Here is a 25412-nt window from a genome sequence, read left to right as displayed (position 1 = left end):
CTTTTAAATGCATGTATTGTTTAACAAAAGGAAATAGCAACTTCCTGTTTCTTAACAATATCTATAGGATACTGAGTAAGTGCATTATCTTTGAACCACTGATGACATACCCCTAGCCCACTACAACTACCAGAAAGTAAGACTACCAACAGTCAAGTTAAAATTTTGGAAAACAGGGGTCATGTAGTTTGAAGGTGCATGCACTCATCTTTACACCTTGTGTTAAATGGCTCCCAAATGAAGCTGAAAAAATATATTGAAAACCCGGAAGAAGAGTGACTCTCAAAAATAGTTCTTCTTCTCTAAACTTCTTATTGCAGGGAAACAAGCCCTTCTGCACCACTGATGTGGGGGGCAAGTCCCACCGAAATAAATACCAACTTTCAGATCACCATACCTTGCAGAGAAGGGAATATTCTAGAAAATGGCCACTTCAGACAATTTATTGAGTCCCTTTTTTTTCGGCCATTCAGTTTCCATGTTTTGGGACTTGCGCCAGTGGGTCCTAACATTTCACATGGTTACTTTGTTGGGTATTTTTGTTGATCTTGTCCTTATCTAGTATCCCGTTCTTCATCATTTCCATCACGCTCATTCATCTTATGACAGTTTCATAGGTAGATCAGCAGGCCAAAACACATAGTTATATTTTATTTGAAAGATTTATTAATAGGTTATTGATTTTTCTTTGTATTGCTTCATCTGGCATAAACTCTAGAAAACTTGGTTACTAGAGTACCTACAAAATCAAACTGTATCACTGAATTTGGCATTTTTTATACTAGATCATTAAATAAGTACTACTTATGGGACTCACTTCTATTCATGCTGTATATAGATGCAGAAAGAATGGCATAGGTATTTTGACTTTCCACATCTAAATTTAGTGTAACGTAGAACTTTTGTAATACGCCATTGCCTTCATCTTTGTCCGTGTACTGATTATGAATGTTTACGTGGTATGCACTTTATAAAGACATGTTTGAAACTACTTTTTTTCTGTATTCACTTGTGCCTGCAGTTTTCCAAGGGCATGGTTAAAAACGGGCACAAACCCTACTTCTGCACCCATTCAGCTGTCAGATAAATAAATCAGACTAAGTCTGTCAAATAGCATTGCTTTCTTTTTCATATTCATGAAATCTAAAGTTCATACTTTTAATGTAAGGTAAGCACCTTTCAAGCAAGTTTTAACTTCTTTAGGTTCAGGAATCACCCTATTGTAAATAAATCACTTTAGAACTTGACAAAAGCAATTACTTTTGATATAAAAGGCTTCAAAAAAACATGTTATTAGCAAACACATTATTATCATAAGAGAATTGTAAGCATTTTGTTCTGAAGATTAGTAGTACAACAAACCACCCACAGAACAGAATGTTCTGCGTGTAGACATGCCATGGGATGGAAGACAACTTCAGTTTTTAAACTAAAACAGAACATCCATTTTATGTAACTAAAGAAAACAAAACTAAGACTACATGTGCTGTATATGGAAAATCACTGGTGATCTGATGGTCAAAAGAACATAGTCTTGAATTATTGCTGTTGAAGCAGCATAAATGTTAATGTCTTTAATAAAAGTGGAAGGTACATTGAGTTATATTGGAGACATTTTGTATGTACATGATTTATACTTGTGGTCACTGACATTTTTTGTTACACATGGAAAACAAAGAAATATGGGGTAAGCATATGGCGCATGCAAATCATATTGTGCAATCTGACATCAGGTGGCATTACAAAGCGTCAGAATACAAACTCATCTTCTTTAAAGGTCTGTTGTGTTTGCAGAGTTTGCAGATTTTAAAAGCATAGGTTTAAAAGCGTGTTCCATGCTGTCACCCTAATTGGTACACTAGGTATGTTTCTGTCAAGGGAAATTTAGGCTCCACAATATGCGCATACCTTTACTTTTCCTCGAATTAATGCCCCTCTGTAAGTGTGGGCTCAGGTAATGCACACCTCTGACATTTGCTTAACTTTTCATTGAGCTATCAGCTAGACAAAGACTTTATTGTGCAACATGGCTTTTGCAGCAACATAATGCATATTCCTGCCCTTGGGAGATGTTAGTGCATCTTTAAGAGACATGTAAGCATGTTCCTACACACACACACACACACACACACACACACACACACACACACACACACACTTTTACATATACACTTATACATGCTTGTTATGTGTATGTTTATAGATATATTTGTCATACCAGTAGACCATAGATAAAGTCTGACATACAAAAAAGTATCTGCTACACATTGTAAATAAATACAGTGTATCTGCACTCATGATGTGTCTCAAAGGTACTAATTCTCCCGAAACCCAGCCAAGTTTGTGCAATTCACTATAAACTAAAACCAAATTTTACACAATGCACATACAAAGCAGAGACTGTAACCCCCTCAAAAAAATCATAACCTTACTAAACTATGAACAAGTTCAAACCTATATTTAGGTAAACTTAAAAAGCTAAATAAAGTTTTAATAAATACTCTGATCAACATCCAGAATCCACACATATAAAGTCCTATAAAAAAGAATACCGCTGATCTAAATCAACCCCATATAAATTTAATTCATTCTTCTTAGAATGAAAAAAATTTAATTAAAATGATAAAAATTAAAATATAACTTCAACTGCAATAGAAAAACAATCAGAAAGCAATGCTGCTAGCAAAAACGCTTAATAATATCTAAACTAAAAAAAAAAATATATATATATATATATATATATATATATATATATATATAAATTAACAGTAAATTTCTAATATACCCCAAACAAATGAACTGCTGATTAAAGATAAATAAATAAATTGCATTCAAGAGCTTATTGCCACTCACAAGGAACTCCATTCATGTAAACTAGCCTGAACTGTATAACAAATTATCCAGTAGATACTTGGATGATTAACATAGCCCTTTAAAACACTATGTAATATAAAAAAGTGGATGAATGAAATATCTGGGGAATTAAATTATGTGGCTCTTGAGCTATTTTGTATTGTATGATTAAGGACCACGGGATGGTATTCATAAACATTGTGTACCACTGAACAGGCATATTTTGTACTGTATGATAAGGTAAGGTAAGGTAAGGTGGGTTCATACACAATGTACACCACTGAGGGAGCTTCGTATGTCATAAAAAGCCATTCCCAAGTCTGTACAAATTTTATGAAGAAATATACTCAATGTCATAAGACATTGTAAACTGTTTTACAACATGTTGCAGGTAAAATACTCCATACATTGATTACATGTGCAAATGGCCTCCTTCCTGAATGCATGTAATCAAGAGAGAATTTAACATCAGTTTACCCCCTGATCCCAGTGGGTAACCTAAGTGATCCCAACCATGTACATACAAATTTGCACTGCACCTAAAATGTAGTGATCTATCTTTTTTTGTAACAATGCTGCTCATCAGACATAGCTAAGCAATTCAGTCAGTTGTGGGGAAACTATTACATTCCATGGCTGTAAATTATTTCAATCCATGATATAATGTCAGAAAAATATTTTCCTCATTTTAAGACTAAGAACATTTGGTAGTAGAGAAATAATTCATACACAGATTGTGGCAGACTGATATACTAACATGAAAGAGGTAGAACTTGACACAACCATTCAGTAAAAGAATGGAGGAAAAAAGAACAAGCTAGTGCTCCTTATACTTAGCCCCAAAATCAAAAACAGGAAACAAGACTGGCACTGAAGTTACAAAAGGGGGTTACAATCTGGCTATGGCTAGAGAGTGCAAAGGATCTTGTCTGTTATTAGAAGTGCTCCATTAGCAGAGTAATATAAATCTAAAACTGTAAAAGATATCAGTTTAGGAACTGAATGTGAACTCATAGGAAACTCAGATGTAAAACAAATCAGTACCAGAAGCATGGTACAAAAAATAAGACAAACAAAAAAAGACAAGCACTTGAGTGAGGACTCTCACAACAAAGTGAGTACAAAAATGAGACAAGCAGAAGAATGCAGAATTCAGAGCATTTTTCTTCTTAATTAAAGCAGAGAATGTGTTCAAAGGCAGATGCTAAGCAGTAGGAATCTACAAACCAAGAAACAAACAGGCCTTTTGCAGTGGAAGAGCATCATTGGGAAGGAAAACAAAGTGAGAGGTTGTATTCACTTATATCAAGGTAAAGGAAAGTCAGACTAAAGGAAAAAGGAACAAATAAGATGCATCTTTGGATCACAGTTAAAGTAAATCAAAAAGTGAGTTTTGCTTACGACTATAATTTGCAGGAAAAGCTATAGAGGAAACTGTAGTACCATTGTTTTGGGGGTTAGAAGCTACAGCTTCCATCCTCAAGACAAATAACTGAAAATAAACCTGTATAAGTAAACTTACAGATAAGCTAAATAAAAATCACAATGGGAAGCTAATGCTTTAGGTAGTGGAGTTAAGAATACAAGCATTGATGATGGTAAATATGATACTGCCATTACTTCATAAACCTATACCAAGTTAAAAGATATCCACTTATATAGAGTAAGCAGAGAAAGTAAGTCATTTTCATCAGTCACAACTGCTAAAATATTATAGCACATTAGTACTGAAGCTAACCCACAGTCTCATGTTATTGGGGTATAGATGGACAAAAATAAGACAAAAATACTACGATTTTACTTTTCATAAAGTTACTTGTCATAAAGATAGAAACAGAGAACTTCTGTATTTCTTACTCAGAATGGTAGAAATCTGTACCCCATTCCAGATGTAAAAGTCCATTTATCCCAAAGCTTAACATATATTTAACCCTTGAACCTACTGTGAATCTTCTTGTACATTTAGTAACCACTGCTATGGGTGCAGCACCTGCTAGTAAAAATGGACTACTTTACCAAATGTCAAAAACAATGCCACTGCATGAGAGTGGATATCCCTAAGGAAGTATTTACTAACCAAGTTGCTTCCTTTATTTCAAGAGTACTGCGTTAGTTATGTCAGTCCTTTAAAGTCATACAGTTGAAGACAACAGTGCACCATTCATAAACGTCTCTGCTAATCTAACTAAAAGCTGAAATCCTTGCTGAAGAAAGTTGCTGATGCATGTGGTAACTGGGATGAGTTGTTACTCTGCTTCTATTTTTCAGAGAGGTGCAACAGGTTTCATCTAGGTTTGCTTCACATGACCAGCGAGCTTCTGAGAAGGTTGATCAACATTATTAAGGAAACATAAAGAGAAAAAGATGCCATATAAAAATGCAATTAAACAGTATGCAGGTTAGTTTAAAGCTGGTTGTGCTAAAGTAAGAAAGGAAATGCAATGGGTGCAGGAAATGCAATAAGGAGCTGCAACAACAAGAATTCCTTGCATCTAACACTGAGACTTAACTCAATGAGCTGCTTCATCCATACTGTGCGACTCTGTGCAAGTCATTTAAGATCGCATTACTCCTGGATCATTGCATCCAAAGGGCTTGTTTGGTTAACAAATTGATAAAATAAAGACTTACTTTGAGAATTTACCCTATGACATCAGGTACTACATGTACTATTACTCTCCTTGGAAAACTAATTTCTGTTCAAACAGCAGGGGATATTTCCTGTGGTGAAAGGAATACATTTAATTAACTATACAGTTAGACAGCCAGGAAACAGAAAAGCAGAGCAAATTTATCAGAATGTGCTAAAGCATGCCTCTCAACCTGCAAAAACTCAAAATAGTAACAAAGGTACTAAAAAAAATAGGAACATCAAGCTAAAAATCTGGACATCTAATTAGCATCAAATTTGTATACCGTATAGCAAATAACTCTTCCTGTTTCCAGTAGGGCTGTGGGATACTACACAGAAACACATTTTAAAGCAGTGACAAAAATGATGGAATAATATAAGCATGTTATCAAAGAAACACGTAAAATCTGTGGGTCTATATTATAACATCGAAGTCTTACAACTTCGAATGTTATAATATTGAACCCAGTAGAGCGAAACACCAGAAAACTGAACAGTCAGAATAGCAAATTTTTTCCCAGGGAAAAAATTTGCTGTTCCGACAAACATACACACAACACAAGAACAAAAAAATAAATAATCCACACACATACACACACTTCACAAAACCCTACACTAAAACATACATACACCACTAGCTATCCACTTACCTTAACCCAACCCTAACCCTAAGGTCAATCACTATCGCCCACTCACCTTACCCGCTCACTAACCCTAACTCACCTACTCCACCCTAACCCTCACATCCACAGAATCGCACACTTACTTGACCCACGCACTAACTCTAACTCACCTAACCCATGCCCAATTGCACACTCACCTTCGTTCGCACACATACCTTAACCCGGTCCGTAACCTTCGCTCCACAGTCGAGGAAATAGCGAAGCTGCAGAAATGGCCCACCAAATACTTTCCCTAGGAAAGTATTCGGTGTTCTGCAGCTTTGCTATTTCCAGCATCCGCTCTATTAGGTTCGATATTATAACATTCGAAGTTGTAAGATTAGATTCTGTATCCCAACTAAAAAAAATAAAATAAAATAATTTCCTTACTTATATTTATTTGCTTACCCAATATTCGTGACAGAGTACTCTGTGGGGAAATTTTAAAGTCTGCCAAGTCATTACACTTCCAAAACATATGTTCCCATTTGTATCTTTCTTCCCCATCAGACCTCCAACATTTGCCATCTACCTGAGGAAAAAAATTTTGGAGTCTGTTTGAGGTATAAAAGTATCTATGCAAACACGTTCAGGCAAAAATCCGAAATCTTCTAGACTTTGTTGAATATTTTGGAGACATACACTGTATGTCATCACATTATTTGTTTGTGAATTGCATATCTAATTTCTCTTTCTATTGTTTTCTGACATCTTCTGATTGATTTCTATTGTTATTGTGTAATATTTTATATGCTGTACTAATTATCTCTTTTTAACAGCAGCTTCTGTTCTTGATTCAGTTAAAAACTCAACCAGTGCAGGGCATTCATTTAGGATTCCTCTATCCCTTTCTCTTTCTCTATACTCTGCTATTCTATTCTCTGTACCCCTAATTGCAGTCATCCCTATCAGCAGAATATCCTTTCTCCATTCCAGTGTTGGCTTAGTTCTTAGTATGTTTTCTGCTACTTTATGAATATAATATTATGTATGACTGTAATTATTCTCCTTAAGGATCTGTGTCCAAAATCATTTTTTTTCCTTATTTCTTGGATTACCCCCCCCCCCTGCTTCATCATCATCCCTTTCCACCCAACAGAACATTGTTTAGGATTACATGATATGAAGGGATATTTTAGAGCTACACAGTCTAGGCTCTTAAACATAAAACAAACAGAAGGCTGCAATTGAAAGCAGGCATTCTTGAGAGGTTTCAAGAAATTAATACATTATAAAGTCAGATAAAACACTGAAGACTGACAAAGTTAATAAGGTATATTCAAATTAAACATACATTAAGAGCTTCAGCATGCTTGAGCATATTGGGTCATATTTTCAAAAGCTATCATATAACCATCTATTTTGAACCCTTCATTCTCTATGTACAGTTCATTCTTAAAGAGTGATTTCACAGCTGATGCATGTAAACATATCTGGACTGCAATGTTTACATATGAAATTTCTTAAGTGGCATAGTAATAAGGTTGGTAGAATTGCCTTGGTAAGAAAATACAGAAAAAAATACCAAAGCGTGAAAAGCTTACATGCAAACATCTATCTGCTTAAATACAGGTCCATCCCATTGACGCAGTAGTATCCTTAAGTCACATTTAAGAGTACTCAGCTTAAGAGTTATATGCCTTAATATAGTGAAACATCACAGTCAAGGCCCATCCTGACTGATCAATTTGTTGCTGAAGTTCCATCTGAGATGATCTTGCATATCTCACACAGACTATGCTATAAATGTAAACTCTAAAGGGTTACAAAATATAGAAATGATGGAGTTTACTGAAGTGAACACAGAAGTATCTAGGATAATTAATGTCCTTTGAAATTCATTGCAGCATTTATCTTAGTCAGCATTCCGCTCCTGAAGCATAAATACAGTTTCGTTTAACAAGAATAAAAACCATTCTACAACTCCAAATAATGGATTTGTGAAGGAGACAGTGGCAATGCTGAGCATGAGATGGAAGAGCATGACAGGACCAGCACAAATTAATAAACTACTACGTGCATCAAACAAGACTGTGTGCTTTTAAGCTGGACTGCAATATATAATGTAGGGGTTTTCACTTTAAATAGCAGTACCTGTAAGGGCCACATGCATGTTACATGCTGTGTGGTTCTTCCTTTTTCAGTGGACCTAATAACAATGGTAGTGACACAACCAGACTGGGTCTTGTGTGTTTTTGTTATAACATCTAGGCAACAATGAAAGATACAAAGCGAAACAACCCTTGCAAGTACGGCAACTGCACGGGCTCAAAAAGAATAAGTCCAAATCAAAAAACAAAAGGCTAGCAAACTGTGGTATGTAATGCTTTATTAAAGCATATACAAGTATAGCAGTATCTCTATGCTTTAATAAAGCATTACATATCACTGTTTGCTTGCCTTTTGTTTTTTGGTTTGAACAATGAAAGATCTCTCACATTGTAAGGTATCAGAATGGAACTGGGTAGCAAAGTCAATATTGCTAAATAACATGATTGAAACTGAAAAGTACCACAGATAAAGGGCCATAAGGCATACCCACAGTACCGCAAGTGATTAAGTTGAGAGATGAAAGACATTGCCTATGAAACAACTATCATTAGCCTACAGGAAAAGTTTAAGTTAAATAAAAAATAACAATCCCTACTGAAATTTCAGCATTTGAAATACTGAGTGCCGACAAGCTGAAAAAAATAAAGACTGAAAACACAAGGGCAAATTTTGAAAATAGCTCTTCTTTAAAAAAAAAGTTAATATTGCAAAAAATGGCATCTTGGACTTAATATATTTAAGTTTGATCTTTCAGCAATTCAGTGTTTGTATTTCTGAACTCATTCTGTTTGGTCTCGACATTTCAAATAGTTACTGAAAATAACACCTAAAGAAAATGAACAAGAATTGGAAAATGTAGAGGAAACAGACACAATGGCAAACAAAAAGAAAAACAAATTTGTAAACTGGTATAAAAACAAAATGAACAGTCAAAAACACGAATTAGGTAACAAAATCCTAACAAAATCTACAACAAAATAAAATGACACAGAAAAATATCTCTCAGTTACGTAACAATATATTTTATCATTTTCATCGCTCCCTGTTTTCCTGTTTTCTACTTGGAGGTTGATGTGTTGCTTTAGCTGTCATCATCTTTCTCTATTCAATGCCACTGTCCTACCTTCTTCAATAATCATGCCTAACTGTCACAGGTCTTGTCTCACACAATCCATCTATGTGTGTTTGCTGGATGCCTTTGTTTCCCCTTGCCTTCTTCCTGTCTGTCCCCAATCCTCATCAGCAGATTATCTTTTGTCTTTTCTACATGTATCTGAACCAGAGTTATCTGTTCTCTTTGAACCTCTCCACAGCTAGAACTACTTGGACTTCTGCTCTTATGTTCTCATTTCTTTTCCTGTACCACAGCATCCATCCTACCACCCATCTCAGGCACTTCATCTACATCAACTCAAGCTTCCTCACTTTCCCTGCCCTCTATGCCCAGGTTTCAACATTATTTAGTAGTACTAGCCACACCACTGTTTTGCACACCTTACGTTTTAGCTTCTTTGGCATTCTTCTGTCACCCACTACCCCTGACACTCTGTGCCAGTTGGAAGCTGCTACTCTGATTCTAAATTTGACTTCCTTATTCAGACCTCCCTTCCTATAAACAACGTATGTTTCAAATTCACTTCCAAATTTTAGGGCTGGGCAGGAAGTGAGCTTTAACTACCATTTTTCCTCTGACTATGACAGTTATGTTCATCATGGCAGCCATTCTTTCATGTATTCCAACAACATTTTTGGATCTGTTGGGTAGTTCGACAGAAAACAGAAGATTTGTCTGCAAAAAAGCTTATCTCTTTAGTATTATACCTGTTATAATGAGGAAAAAAGTAAGGAGATGCAAGCTGCAACACTTCCTCAATGTGTTAGAGGTGATGCCATAAGCAAGCAATAATGCCCGACAGGGTGTGTGGTACTACATCATCTTCCAGCTTTTCCGAGTTAGGGGTTGCCACAGCAGAACTCCGGTCCGCTAATGATTGGCAGTAGATTTTTACAGTGCCGAGTTGCCAACTCAATGCCCAACCTTCAACGAAGGCATGCCCTACGCATGTCTTTTGAATGCCACTCGACCACGGGGAGGACATGCAGACTCCACACAGAAGGCGCTCCAGCTGAGAATGAAACGGGAGAACCTCTTGTTGTGAGGCCACAATGCTACCGCTGCACCACTGCGGCTACGTGTAAAATAGTTCCTCTGGCTAATGTTTCAAACTTGCTGTAGTATATATAACTGTTGTTGGAGGAAGTATTTTACTCTCTCTCTCTCTCTCTCACACACACACAAAGACACTTTTCTTTTTTTTTTTATTTTGTTTGTTTTAATTTTACACTCACTAAACAGCAAAAGTACTGCTTAGCCCACCTAAAATAATAGTGGCAGCTAGCTTTATTTTAGTCTGAGCTCCACTGTAGCTTAATATGCTGTCGAGAAGCGGTGAACTCATCTTTCAAATGGTTTTACCTGTACATTTACACCCTGCTGGAGAATGTTCCATCTCCAGTCATGGTGGTGATGTATAGGTCATACAGGTCACTCATTCTCTAAAAGTATTTAATATATGTAGTCTTACTAAAGTATATTAGCCTGTCCTGTCTTCTATTAAAGACATGTTAATGTAATATTTTTGACACCAAAAAGAACATACCATATATTTCCTATTTATATATCACTACAACTCAAGAGCCACAAAAGTCTGTTGGTGGCTATGTAACTGAAATGAACTATATAAATAAAAAAAAAATGTGAGTTTGGAGAGTCCCATAATTCATTTCTGAGAGGTGGAACTGTCTGTGTTACAAAGAATGAAAACATGATGAGCAAACTTTTGTCAGAATCAGGCCTAACACACAAGAAGGCTACGAATGTGTACAGTGCAGCAGAATTAGCACATATTCAAAATAAAGAAAGGGTTTGCAGAAGGTCTTGGTGCATATAAAATTTAACTGAAGCAAAATTTTCTAAAAAAGTAATCAGCAAGAGTCTACAAAGGCACAGTGTAATGGCAGGGTAAAACATGGCTGGCAATAAACAGACACAACATTTTGGATTGTCATGGTGGTGAAATAAAAAAACATGAAGAGACACAATCACATTTGAAATGTGATTACCTACATGAGAACAGATCTTCTCCGGTAGTGAACAAAGAATGTGGAAACTGTGACTTGATAGGCCATTTTTTTCTGAAATGAGTAAAACTGAAAGGAAAGAAGGGCAAAATTTTGGAAGCGATTGATGCAAATAAATGTGCTGACTGTTCAGTTTCTAGCTCAGATAAATGCTTGAACCAGAGAAGGATCTTTTCTGGAAAGGCACTGCTGATGTGTTCGCTGTAAGTAGTTTGTCTACAGAAGGAATTACACAGTGAATAATCTAACTGATGTGAGTCTCTTCTGCAGTAAAATTGTCAACAGACGAATCACTGGACTGAGAGACTCTATGCAAATAATAAAATATATAAAAAAAAAATAATAATAATAATAATCATTACAATAATTCTAACCTTGGTACTGGTGCTTCTTAACTTAGAATTTTTGTAGAGACCTGAGATTGAAAAGACACTGAAAGATGATCTAAATTTATTTGGGATAGAAGGCACTGTGTTGCATTTTTTTTTAAATATAACCTTCATGCTTTTATTTCATATTTCATTATTTATTAATTTATTCCCTTTTGTTTAATAGGGTGGTTCAGCCGGGCACTCTGGCCCATTTTCAGAGGAGACATGGGTAGAAAAGCTCCATTAAAGTTACAAAAATTACTAAAAAATGTAAAGAGAAAAATGAATTTCAGTTTCTTAACAGTAAAAATGGGGTTTTAGAATAATGTAAAATGGGTCTATATTATAATGTCGACAGGTTAAAATGTTGACTCTGACTTGTTCAACACGTAAATGTCGAACTGCAAGATTACCGAATGGCCAAATCACCGATTTCTTTCCAACAGAAAGAATTTGGTTGGCAAAACACCAACGCCTCACAAAAACAAATATATTTAGCTGTGGGGCTTCACCCCCCCATATCCCCCAAAGTGGGGAGCTGTGCCCCCCACACCCTCCTAACTAAATATTCTAACTCCGAGACCACACTACAGTCAGGGAAGGGGTAGGTGCAAGAGAACAGCCAACCGATTTCTTTCCGTTGGAAAGAAATTGGTGATTTGGCCGTTCGGTAATCATGAAGTTCAACATTTACATGTCGAACAAGTCAGAGTCAACATTTTAACCTGTCAACATTATAACATACCCCCGGATTCATGAAGCTCGGCCTACGGCCAGTGTAAGGCCTGCGCCGGCCGTGCGGCATATAAATGGTGTAGTAGCGCCACATGCATATTAATGAAGGTGCACCGCTACCACATCCACGTGCATAGGACTCATGCGCGAGTGCATGGGGCGTTACTAAGCTGCACCTGGAGGCGTGTCAATGTCGGCTGGTGATGAGCAACCTAAACTGCTGAATATTATAGCCTGCCTGCAATAGTAATCGCACCTATCAGTGTCCGTGGATAATGAAATGTATGCAAAGCATGCAAGACAGTTCCCGGCCACACAAAATGGAGAACCAAACAGAAATGCACGCAACATAATATGAATTTCCATCCATGGAACAAGTGACATTTAAAATTGTGTGTCCGTAATGTACTGCACTGTCAGAAGTTATACCCAGTGGAAGTGAAGCGCATCATGTCAGCGTGCTGCCAATACACATGTCTAGCCCCATGGGTATGGTCACCAGCAGTCCCACAGTGGTAGTGATAGTACACAGCAGGGCAGTTGTGGCTATATAACAACCGTAAAGAAACCTGACAGTCCATATTGTATACCAAACACACACAAACATATGTATATTAAAATGTGCTATACACATGAACAGGAACGTAACCATCACATACACATAGGATGCTATATGCGGAACTGGGATATCCAAAAGTAGAACCCATGCATGCAAATGCAATACGCAACAACCCCTGTATAGCACATAACCCTCACCCATGTCCGAATGTCCACCAAATCCAGCTACCAGCCTTGCGCATCCGTACACCTACACATAGCGGGTATTCCCCATATGTAGTAGGAAGTATCGTCCTAGGCAGTGTCCGGATTGCAAATATGTATCCCACGTTTGTAAACATCCCATCACAGGTACGTAAATCCAAATGCCCGCGTTAATGTTACGGCAAAATGTGTGTACATCCCGCGTGGGATAAGTAACCTGTTGAAACCTCAGAGTTGTTTACACGCCACGGTGTCCATTACTGTACACATCTGGACAAAACATGTATGTGTAGTCACGGTACTGTTCAGTTTCTACACAGACATGCAATTCATACTACGCAGGATGGAACAGCTGTCCACCATGCAGGTCACCCCACTAGGGTTGCCACCTGTTCAGATGGCCAAGGTGGGACATCCCTTGTAGAAATGTGAGAATTTGCAGGATAAAACATACCCCCGGCCTGTGCAAAGTACAGAATTACATATGTATGCCAAGATAAAAGCTAATGCCATAGCATTTGAATAGCTTATGCTATCCCAAATAATAGTTATGTGTACCAGATACAAAATACCTGTATCATGCAACTAGTACAGAAATGAAGAAATATATTATTGTCTTAAAATCACAGGACATTTGCCATAACTTAGGTGTCATCGCAGGACACAACTGTCCAAAGTGGGACCTCCCCTCGCAAAGAGGAACAAGTGGTAACCCTACTCCCCACTGAATTATCAACAGTATATATTCAACTCAATCACATACCGACACCACCTCTCAACCTATTACAGCAACAAAACCTGGACAAAGCCTAAAAGGATGGGTGGACAAATAGGGACAGATGTAATTACTGCTCTCACAAGCTTCGAAAGTTCACGGAATAATAGTATGTACATAAGCAGGAAATGTTGTGAAGGATGTGGGGTAGTCCCCAGTATTACAGAGGTCCGTACATATATACTGTAACAAGCCGTCACATATGTTGACTGTACTACTGCATACCCGTAGTTAATTCATAGTTAAGTCATGTGCAAAATAATAACCCTCGTAAGAATGAATACAGGAAATAGTCAAATGTGAATGGGAACACCACTCACCGTGGATTATGTATCGTAACTGCTCCCACCCATATTATGTATTGCCAACATCATAAGCTGCTGACAGGTGCCCAAACACCTGTGTCTGTAAACACAGATTAAATGTTTAAAATGGACAAACCCTGTCCATGTGCTTTGTCTGACATTTGAACATGGTCAGGGCAGTTCCGTTCACCAGGCGGACAAGCCTAAACCCAGATCACCACATGAACACCCTGACAATTAAAGACCTGTATGTGTCAGGACTATAAGCCTTTGGGTTCTGAATATCCCTGCAGTGATGAAATATGCAGCGTGGGTCCAGAGCAGTAGGGAATAGGGAATGTGTAACATGTAGTACCGCATTTTTCCAGCAGGAGAATGGATGCCTGTGACGTAAGTGAAGCGGTGAGGCATATGTTAATGTAGCTATGTACTATGGGTATGCATATAAATGAGTCAGAACACCAAAGCGTATAGTGGTTACAGCATCCGCCAACGTGAATGCAGTCCCGTTGAACAACGACTACAGCACATATAATGTGAAAGTGTAATGAATGCGTCTGTGCTGTACAGACAGTTAAATATGTAAAGGTGAGCGTGTGTTTCAAACGTCCGTTAACGTATTACAGATAATTACTGGTACTGTCACAAGTAATAAAGCCCACGTAAGCACAAAGACTTAGTAAACATATGTAACCCACAATAAGGATATGCATGCGCCTGCGCGTAACCCACAATAAGGAAATGCAAGTGCACCAGCGTGTGTGATCCGCTCACAGCATAGTAAATGAATGCTGTTTCCCCCATGTTAGTTATACATGGCTCAAACCTGTTAACCTCGTAAAGTATGAAACCACAAAGCCATGCAAACTACCGGAACAAATAGGGACAAACACCAGATATGTGCCAGAGCAAACATAGAAAGTGGATAGAATAACGGATGTGTCAGTAGCATGGATACTCCGAAGGGTATGCAGTCATAACCTGAACTGCTTGCCAGAAATCCCCACTGTAAGTCTCAAATGAAATGCCACGACATTGCCAGATAGACACAGGTTTATTTAAAACACAGCGAAGATAAAGGGGCAAGCAGCTGTACACTCTGCGACAACCTGTATAGTGGAAAGGTATGGTATGGATATAGATATATGTGTATACACATAATCCACAGACGTAAACCAAAGCAAGTTATGAAATGAGGATTGTACATGTATATATGTATACACAACAGACTTATGTCCCGTAGATATGACATATGTACATAAATAGGTGACGTTATATCTAATATGGGTAGACAAACAGACATGCAGGAAAGGTGAATAAACCGCAGCATTCCAAACCATTGGCCAGAAAGTGACAGTCCAGCAAGTTCTACACTTTAAACATGCAGATAGGTGTCCATTGCAGGACTCCAAAAATTGAATCTTACGTAGTGTCAACCGACATTGACACAAAAGAAGTGACCGCAACAAATACGAAATAGCTGTACATGCAACAGTATCAGGTGCAAGGGTGACGACACATGTGTCGATAGAATGTATGACGTACGAACTGATATCTGCAGAGTGGGGAGTGCATATAAGTGTCTCCACACTTCAGTACCGCACACATTAAACATGTGTAATGGGTACTGTAGAGGGTTGTCAGGTATGGGAATCATGGGAATGCAGAAATGGGCCTAGGTGTTGTTTGGCAGGGATTTCGTAGGCCTGCCCTGTGGGAGTGATGTGGGTATAGCACACGCCTATATTCTCAATAATGGGGCAAACCATCCACTGGATATTGCGGAAACCATTTTGGCAATATGTAGGGCCCTATATCAGTGTCATGTAGGCGATTATCATGGATGGACATGCGTACGACCAAGATGGTACCCATAACTGGCAAACTGTCAGAATAACACAGCTGCACTAAGGCATAGTACATGAAATACAAATAGGGACTATATTAGATATACCCCAGACAAAGTCAGAACGTTGTGAGAATACTGGCGTACCCATGAATACAGATGTTATGAGTGTTACTAATCATGTAATGGAAATGTCAGTCACTATTATCTACCGCACAGTCCGTAATGCCTTGCCAGCAATTTACCAGAAAGGCACATCACTATGACAAATGTAACAAGGTCAAACATCAGGCGTTTACCCATAATGTGTACAGGTTAGGGGTATGAAGGTAACCTGTCCAAAATACATGTACAGAACTAGTGATACTAGGTGGACAGGTGAGAAGAAAGACATCAGGACAAATGAGAAAACATGTACAAGACACACGCATGTACTCCGACAAATGTGAATGACAAAGTATGCCCTGTGAATGTCAATGTGGAAGGTTAATAGACACAAAAGTAATGTGTCCCTCAGGGTGTCATGCAGTGTCACCGTAACAATGTCCAGTCCCCAGACACACATGAGCTCTGCCACTGATGGAAAGCGCAAATACCGCGCACACATACGGTACATGATAGACCAATTAGTGTGGATAAGCAGCTGTTGGCCTGTGTGAGGAATACAACTGTCTGGGTGGGTGTGTCCTGCAATATAAATGTAATGGCATGTGGCCTGTGATGCCGCCATACAGTGTGTGTATTGGTGTCAGAAAGTTGATATTTTGTTACAGACACATACTCCGCAACTGTACAGATTTACGCAGAATGTGCAGAGTTCTGCCTCATATGTTTGGTGTGTTCCACGTAACAACAGTAACATTCTGGCACTTTCATGATAACTGAAGACATGAAATAATGACAAACATGTGAGTAAGACACCAAATCCGACAGAAAAGCCATACTAATGCAAAACCTATTATTGTGTCAACTATCTACGTTTGTAAGAGCAACATGTCAATACTGCCCCTATGTGTCCCACTATCAGATAAGGCCTTGTCCAGCAACTTGCTCTAGGAGGTGGAGTGGTATGAACAGAAACAGATCAATGTGTGAGGAAACAGCAATATCGACTGCAAGATAACGCAGAAGGTATGAAATGCGCTGCAGTAGGGGCAATACTGTCCGCAGGTATGTGCTGACATGTCAAATGACACAGCAGTCTACATGAAGAACCTATAGGGCTGTCACCTTTACAAATGATGATAGTGGGACATACCCAGAGCCATGCACACAGCACAAATAGACATACACACATCAAAACTAGGCCATGATACATGAAGCCTCCGGTAATAGTACAGTGAGAGTACAGCAAGGATAGATGTCTGCCAAGATATACAGCAAACGCCTGTAAGGGCGTGTAACACCACCCATAACATGGACGTTGCATGGACAATGTTGGGAGTTGCAACATACCCCATTGGTATGTGAAAGCTATGCAAATATGCGATACATGAAACAGTCAGCTGTCCATGCAAGAGCAGAGTTATGGGCAGAAAATAGATTTTATATATATATATATATATATATATATATATATATATAGAGAGAGAGAGAGATACAGACACACACACACACACACACACACACACACACACATGTGGCAGGGCTGGTAATCGAACCTACACATGACTACCCTATCACACTACAGCATGACGCATTTACAGAACACGCTACCGAGATTACTAAACACAGCAGACACACACGCATTCTACTAGGTGAGTGTCAACATCCGCAAAGACAAAGACGTCAGCAGGATACATCTGTGTTATGAAGCATCTAAAAGCATAACCTGAGTCCCCAGGCGGATGGGAGCATGCACACACACACACACACACACACACACACACACACACACACACACACACACACACACACACACACACACACACACACACACACACACATCTGGAAGGCCTGGGAATCGAACTTACACCTAACTACCCTATCACACTACAGCATGACACATTTACAGAACACGCTACTGAGATTACTGAACACAGCACTCCCAGAGGCATACTTCTAGGTGGGTGACATCATCCATAAAGGCAAAGACGCCGATAGGGAATGTATGTGTTGTGAGGCATCTAAAAGCATTACTGTGTCCCCAGGCAGCTGGAAACACACACACACACACACACACACACACACACACACACACACACACACACACTTGGAAGGGCCCGGAGTTGAACACACACCTACCTACTCTAACACACTACAGCATTACGCATTTACAGAACGCGCTACCGAGATTACTGAACACAGCACTCCCAGAGGCATACTTCTAGGTGGGTGACATCATCCGCAAAGGCAAAGATGCCGATAGGGAATGTTTAGAGAGTGAGCGGTCTGAAAGCATATTACCGTCCCAAGGTAGACATACACAAACACGCCAGTGCTGTCAATGGGCCAACTAAATATCTATGGAGCACAACAACACTGAATAGATACGGGATGCGCCACAGACAGTACACCCTTCGAGAGAGCAACAAGTGTGTTCAATGTAGTTATCCATCGTGACATTGAAATTGGACATCTGGTGCCTGGATGACCACCATGGCTATACAGGATGTCAATGGCCATGCCCACACGCTTAGTATCACACGTCTGTTTGGAATGTACTGTGTCCCCATCTACACAATGGTGTACTGGGCATGCTCACACACTTAGCTGTTGAAAAGGGCCAACTTGCATGCACACGGAGTCTAATCACGGAAGGGCGCAGTGTGGAATGTACTGTGTGTCCATCTATACAACGGCATACTGGGCATGCTCACACACTTAGCATTTGCAAAGGGCCATCTTGCATGCACACGGAGTCTAATCACAGAGGGGCGCAGTGTGGAATGTACTGTGCGTCCATCTACACAACGGCGTACTGGGCATGCTCACACACTTAGCTGTTGCAAAGGGCCATCTTGCATGCACACGGAGTCTAATCATGGAGGGGCGCAGTGTGGAATGTACTGTGTGTCCATCTACACAACGGCGTACTGGGCATGCTCACACACTTAGCTGTTGCAAAGGGCAATCTTGCATGCAGATGGAGTGTACACACAGAAGGGCACAGTAAGGTATAACTGCCCTCACGCACAGGGCAGTCACACATGCAGTGACCTGTACACACACAGCTGCCATCACAGCTGTCACAGGTGCAGGTCACACACGTATACACACTGCAGTGTACACTGTAGCTGTCAAGTCAGCACCATGTCATTGGTGCAGCACTACACAGCCTTACGGTCCAACAACACCATGTGACACATGACCACTGGGCTGTACAGTGGTGTACACCAGCTGTGCAGAGTACACATGTACCAACAGGGATCCAACAGGTGTTATGCATTGCAATGATACCAGTATACATGAACAGGTCGGCTCAAGACATACCATGGCCCTTACACAGCTGTGACACCTGACTGTTGCTGTACACCAATGAACACACGTCTGGGTATGTCATACATGTGATTGTGTGGATGTGTGCATGGACTGCACACACAACACATACATACATGGCCTTTGATGTACCTCGTGCATAACACTGGCCTAATCAGTGCTACACACGCGAATTGAATGTGGGCCCATGTCTGTTGAATGCTCACACTACAGGGGGTAGCAGTGTTGACTGGGACACATACCCTTGTACTGGTCGCATGTGACACCCGTGATATCATACCGCAGTCCATGTGTTATGTATGTCAACACACATGTCCAACAATAGCAATGCATACAAACATGGCAACAGGAGACACATGTGACATCTGTACTGTGCATGCAGCAAACATGCATGTGCAGTGGCCGATGTCCATAACATAGTTGCACCTACCTACGACATGCAGACGCAATGCAGACCCATCATTGACATCTGTATACGGTGACATACAAACAGCACGTATGGAGGGATGTGGTACATAATGGTGAACCACCTGACTAGATGTATGTGTGCAGGGGTGGCTCACAGTTGTGTCACACACCATCCTATCATGCCATGTGCTAACTGTACGCTATGTCGCTGTTACGTGACGGTGCTGACATAATGCATACACAGCGGTCAGGTGTTAACAACTATATGTCATACGGCACCTGTAACACCAACACCCTCTCGTGTGTATATAGCAGCACATTTGCCAGATATAGCGTTGGTACACATAATGCAATCAATACCGCTGCATGTCCATCAAACGTGTCATCATATGGCTGGTGTATCATTCCCAGCACTGCCATGTGTGTCCGAATGTGTGACCAGGGATGCCACATATCACGGGGAATATGTCCCAGTTGCTACACATCCCTGTACACCATTGTAGAGAACTGTACATACATCAGTGTGGAAGCATGACGCTCGGTGAGGTGCATCACACACATCGGCTGTCCGTATACACATGTGTGGTCACCACAGTGTGTGTGTGTCTGTATGTATGTCTGGTGCTTGGTGTGAGTGTGTATGCTAATATACGGTTGGAAATTATCACTGGCCCCACGTGTTGACTAACCCGTAATGGTGATGCATTGCACAACCCTGTTGATGCCATAGGTCCCAGCCATACTGGCTACCTGTGCATGTCTCTTCTCTGTGACACGTCGTGTGGGTGCATAGTACTGTGAGGGTGATGACCACAAAGGCAAGGGTCCCCAGCTGCACACTATGGGGTGTGCGTTATAGTGGTGTACACCCAGTGACTGCGGCCATGTTCACGTACTGTTACAGGGTCCTACTGCTGCACAGTGTGGCCTCCAGCTACCAAGTGGCACCTCACATCATCAATGGCCAGGCTGCTGTGTACAACCCCTGCACCATGTCACCATACCTGTAATGTGTCCTGCTATGTATGTCACGTCTCTGTCCAGTGTAGCCTGTGGCATTGACCACATGCGTCAGGTGCAGTATATGTGCGGACATCTGTGTCATGTTTGTGTGTCCAACAGTCAGGATGAAGGTACATGTAGCATGCTGATATTGCCAGACGTGCCTGTGTGTACTCCACAGTTACTGGGGGACTGCAAACACTGCTACCTGTAGGCACATGCAAGTACACCATAGGAGGGAACCAGGGTATCACAACCAACATGATGCTACAGATGTAACCGAGACACATACCGTGAACACATCACAATGCATGCTGCACCTGCACTACATGGTGTGACTGGTGCATGTCGACAGTACACAACATATGTCACATACACAACTCAGAATTCACACACAACCACTGCAACATACACATCCTCACTATGCATACACAGGTATTACATACACCTCTCACTATGCTGTTCACCCTGTGCATCAGAATATTTGTGCATAACCCTGCACCGATGGTGTGGATGACAGGGATGCGGCCGTTCATCATATGCACAGGGTGATATGTTTGCCAGGGGCATAGGCTGCACACAACCACTGCAACATACACATCCCTCACTATGCATACACAGGTATTACATACACCTCTCACTATGCTGTTCACCCTGTGCATCAGAATATTTGTGCATAACCCTGCACCGATGGTGTGGATGACAGGGATGCGGCACAGGCTTCATCATATGCACAGGGTGATATGTTTGCCAGGGGCATGGGCTGCACACAACCACTGCAACATACACATCCCTCACTATGCATACACAGGTATTACATACACCTCACTATGCTGTTCACCCTGTGCATCAGAATATTTGTGCATAACCCTGCACCGATGGTGTGGATGACAGGGATGCGGCACAGGCTTCATTATATGCACAGGGTGATATGTTTGCCAGGGGCATAGGCTGCACCAATGGATAACATCATGTGTGTGTGTAAGGGCCAGTGAGTTGACTGGACATGTCTGTGCAGAATGCATGTGGATGTTGTGGAGCCCTACAGTTGTGTTTGCTGTGTGCGTGTATGTGTGTACACAGTTCTGCCATTTGTGATGCCTACATGGGGTATAATTGACAGCCCCAGATTGTACAGTGCAGGTTGTACAGCTCACTGTGTCCGTCCACGGCCACATGACCTGTGCCTGCCTGGGGTTGCATGGGCACTACCAGGTGGAGGTACAGAGTGGCTACTGTCCGACGACACATGTCTGCTGGAAACGTGTCCCTGCTGAGACCATCCAGGGCCACGTCCACGTGGCCTGCTGTGTCCTGGTGTTGACAGCGCAGCAGCAGCTGCACTGCTACTGCTACCGGCACTATGGGAGCGGGCATGTGAGGTGGCACGCTCACGTCGACCTACACTAGGTGGTGTTGCTGGCCCACGCCCACGTGGCCTACGCCTCACTCCTACCAGGTGTTCCAGCACAGACAGCTCCCGCTCGCGGATTGCCATGCCTCGGTCAAGGATTCCGACCATTTCACCTAGTCACCTATCCAGAACATTAGCAATCTGCTGTTGAGCATTTGCCAATGCCTGGATGTTGTCATTTAGGTATGGATAGCAGCCCTCTGCAGCCTCTGCCCTTCTCTGTTCTGCCATTCAGCATGTGCCTGTGCCGCCATTACAGTCTGGAACATGCGTCTGGTGATACCAGCTGCTGCGCTCTGTCCTGCAGGTGCATGTCTGCCAGAGGTCCTCCTACGAGCAGCACCGGCCACATGCCTGTGTAGCACATCTGCAGTCATTACACTGACACCATGGTGTGTAGACACACCTTCTGTAGCCACCACACGTTCCTGTTCCACGCCAACAGACGCTGACTGTCCTTCCTCTATGGCCACTGGTGATGCGGTATGTGTTGGCAGCAGAACTGTGTGTGGGGAAGAGGGGGGCATAGCTGGGATGGTAACCATTGGCACAGATTCAGCCCCTGATAACCCTGCCTGTACCTCATGCATATGTTCATCACCGCTAGTATCTGTGGGGACACTAACATCAGATGGACCGCAGGAGGGTAACGCACCTACATCACCTGTGAATGCAAAGAAATACTGTAAAGTACAATAGACACAGACACACACACACACACACACACAGACACACACACAGACACACAGACACACCATGCATGTGATTTGTCAGATGGCATGCAGCATGCCTGCGGTAGAGCAGAGGGCATGCAGCTCAGACATTAATAGTGTTAGTAAGCATACCTCCCTGGGGTGCACACTACAGCAAGCAGGTGTCATATCAGTAGCCATGCAGTTCACACAATCATGGTAGTATGCATGCATCCCCGTGATACACCATGTGGCCCAGAACAGGATAACAGTACACATGGCTGACGTGACCTTGACATGTAATTTGCTGACATGTGCATTAACATGCATACATGTTTGACACAATGGTGTCCTGACACATGTACAGCAAATAATGGGCTTCACATTGCAGTGTTGTGTGTATGCCCTACAGATAGAATGCATGTTTAGCAAATGTGCATGAGCACGGGAGGGTAGTGTGTGCCGTCTACAGTGCTATACAGTGTGAAGTACAGACACTGTGCCATTGCATGGCAACATGAGGCATGTATGTTGCTGTAGAATGCATAATATGTACACATTGCATAGCCATAACTGCAACACAGTCGTGATGTTCAACAGATCGTATATGGTAGACTTCAGTGACACCTCCAGTAGCTGTGCACAGGCTTTTAGGTTGTCCACTGTACCACATCAACTGTATAATCGGTCAACTAAGGCTATAATTGGACCATGTGTGGACAATGTGCAACAGGATGTATACACATCCCATGTACTGTGTGGCTACATGTCTCTGGCCATCCCCCATGGCCATGTGTGCACATGTGGTGGCCAATTGTGTGTGATGGGCATCTTCTCCACATGTCTGTGTGGTCCCATATGACATACACCCATACATGTCAGATATGTCACATTCCACAGGTCTATGCAGACAACGGGTTGTATGTTTGGTATGTGGGGTATAGGTCATGTGATAGTGTGACAATATTGCAGACAGAACACTACATGTCTGGGACATGTCAGGTGGCACATCACAATGTGTGCACCCGATGCAGGGGCGTATCACACAATGGTGACACTTGTGAGCTGCCCATATCACAGCTCACTGTGTGGTACTGTGTGCATACCACACATGTTGTTCCAATGCATACTACATATGCCTCCATTGTAGAACACCTCCACCGTCGTATGCACAACTGACCCCACATGTCCCAATGACAAGTACTGTGGTTTCAAGTCTGTGTATCATTGCGTGTGAATATATTGCACATGGGTGGCGTGTGTGAATGCATGGTGGTGCAACCTGCATATCGTGACTGGAACAAACATCAGGTGTGCAAGTGTTAACTGGCCACATGGCAAATAGATCTACACTGTAACATGCCTGATACTGATGACAGTCTCACCTGCAACGGACCCATGTCTGTGCGGCATGCCAGAGGTACCTGTATAGGGGTGACACACCAGTATGAACATTATCCATGACTGTATGACAGCCACAGGTTGCACTGTGCATGTGCACACATTCACCTGTGTAATAGCATATAGTATGCACATGTGTGCATACACAACGTAGCATACTGTAGTATGCAGCATGTGTGTCCACATACCTGGCATATGTTGTTACTTTACATTATGTACAGTGACACATCCAACTACATGGGATATAATAGCCATATGTGCATTACTGACTTACCAAGCAACTCCAGGCTCATTGGTTGGGAGACACCCACCTCCACGATGGCAGCTAGTGTTTCTGGATGCTGTTCCCTGGGTGGCCCCAGACTGGCCAGTAACTCCTCGGTGTGTGTGAGTGGGGGCTGGGTTGGTGGCCCACCATCTGTTCCACCTTGTTCCATGGCGATTGCAGTGGCATGCTGTTTTGCATGTCATATCAGATCCGTGCAGTGTCTGCGCACCTGCTGGTAGGTGCGGTTATGGCCACCCACATCATTCACCCTCCTGCGTAGATCCTGCCACAGGTCATCCCGCTGCTGGGCATGCTGTGGCACATGGCTGAACAACAAGTCATAGTTGTCATGGAGCTGTGGGATGAGGACATCATCCTCCTGGCGGGTGTATGCTGGGAGGCGTGTACGGGGCATTATCTGTAAAACATAATGATGGTGACAGGTCACAGTTTCAGAGATGTACAGAGATACTGCTGCACATACATTTCTATGACATCTACTGCATCTGCACAGTTATCTTTGCAAAGCACCATGACAATGACACGACTGACGTGTTTGTGTCACACATGTCACACCCATTATGCATTGGATATCATCACCATATATGTGTGTCACCTCATTACAGTGTTCATACTCCATGTAAATGCTGTCTTG

The sequence above is a fragment of the Protopterus annectens genome, chromosome 9.part0 (genome assembly GCF_019279795.1).
Source record: "Protopterus annectens isolate FY-2018-M chromosome 9.part0, PAN1.0, whole genome shotgun sequence".
NCBI lineage: Eukaryota > Metazoa > Chordata > Ceratodontiformes > Protopteridae > Protopterus > Protopterus annectens.
This window is presented reverse-complemented; position numbering follows the sequence as displayed.